This window comes from Crocodylus porosus, unplaced genomic scaffold, assembly GCF_001723895.1.
Source record: "Crocodylus porosus isolate Cpor-Errol unplaced genomic scaffold, CroPor_comp1, whole genome shotgun sequence".
NCBI classification, from domain to species: domain Eukaryota; kingdom Metazoa; phylum Chordata; order Crocodylia; family Crocodylidae; genus Crocodylus; species Crocodylus porosus.
Genome location: NW_017728928.1, coordinates 6,475,009 through 6,476,704, shown reverse-complemented (window position 1 = coordinate 6,476,704; position 1,696 = coordinate 6,475,009). Strand labels below are relative to the sequence as shown.

Here is a 1,696-nt window from a genome sequence, read left to right as displayed (position 1 = left end):
GCCCCCCCAGAACACTGCTTTCCCATCTCCAAACAGGGATCCGACAGCTGATCTACCCAAAGGGAACCACTGAGATAAGGGAGGGATATTCACAGGATAAGAGCAGGGGTGAGGAGCCTGTCACCTGTGTCCATGTGGATTATGAGCAGGCAGAGAGGAATGACAGCCCTTTGGCTCCTCAGATTTCACTGCCTATTTTTCTGCCCAGCCCTATTGCAGGCAGCATCTCCTTGGCACATCAGACAGTCCAGCAAAGCAGATGAGTTTTTGGCCAGGTAGGATTCACCCCAACCTCAGGGAGGGAGACAGTGCCAAGTTTTTAAACTTGCTGCGAGTTGGAGTCTCAGGGTACCAGGGGTGAACAGAGCCAGAAAACAGAGCGAAGTCATGTTCCTGGTCTCTGCTGTTTTCTCTGTCTGGCTGCTCCAAACAGCCCACCGTCCCTGCTGCCGTCGTATGCAAACCAAAGGGATCCAGGAGGGGAAGGGACAAGGGGGATCCTCTCCTCTCCTGCACCAGCACGTGCGTCTTTCAGAGGATCATGCACTCCTACTTCCACCTATTGCTGATCTTCTCCTAGTGCTTCAGGATCTGCTGCACCCCGTCTCGTTCGGGCTATCTCAATGAAGGGGATGCGTAGCTCTTTGCCAGCTCCTGAGTGTGCACAATGTCCACCGTCCAGGAGGGCAGGTTGCACTTGTTACCCACCAGCACCATCGGGACGTCATCCACATCCTTCACCCAGCTGATCTGCTCCCTGTAGTGGTAGCTGTCTTCGAAGGACTTGATGTTGACGGCGAAGACGGAGAGAAAGCCCTTGCCTATGTGCATAACCAAATCTTGCTGGTCGTGTGTGGCGCTGCACTCTTGCACGCCCGTGTCCAGGATGACCAGCAGGCAGGTCGCCGCATCGATCATCCCGATTCTAGTAGGAGTCCTCCGTGATGTTGTTCTCGCAGACAAAATGGTTCTGGATGAGCTGGCAGGCAAGTGCTTTCTTGCCAACGCCACACACACCTACCACCCCCAGCTTGTACTCTGCCGTCCCGGCAGGGCTCTGCTGTCCCCACCCAGGGTCCCTGCCCTGCCGCTGCAACCCACAAAGTCCAACTTTGATGACAGGCCAGGCAAAAAAGAACTTGTGGCCTCAAGTTTTTGACTTCCTGCCTACCCGTTTCATGTTGTGCCTCCTAGTTCTTGTCTGGTGAGAGAGTCAGTAATAAATCCCTATTGACTTTCTCTGCCACTTCAGCAGGTTTGGGCTTCCCGAGCAATGAGCGAGCCGCTGGGATGGGCAGATCTAGGATTTTGAAAAGGGGGTGCAGGGAGTTCAGTACAATATTATGATCTGCCTCTCTGCACTTAACTGCACCACAGGAGCCTCTGGGGACTTGAGTTATCAGCAGCAATCCCTCCGTTTGAGGATGATTTCTGCCGCAGCTCATTGATGGGTCTTGAGGTGACTCGAGCCCCAGACCCACAGAAGTTGCAGGCTTTCCACAGGGGAGAGGGTAGGCCGCGGGCTAGGATTTCCCTCTGTTTCCTTCCTCTGTTCGCTCCTCTCTGCCGCTTTCCCTGCTGTCCTCAGGCCTGAGGGAAGCACCAGAGCTATTCCTGTCCACATCCCCCTCGCCCTCCCCAGGCTGCGTGTGGGATGGGCTCAGGTGGGGACTGGCAGTGGGGACAGGCAGGGGAG

General features: G+C 55.4%; 1 pseudogene; it reads right to left on the bottom strand.

Moving 5' to 3' along the window:
* Positions 1–603: 603 nt before the first annotated feature.
* On the bottom strand, positions 604–1,019 carry LOC109314992 (annotated as a pseudogene).
* Between the last annotated feature and the right edge of the window lie 677 nt (positions 1,020–1,696).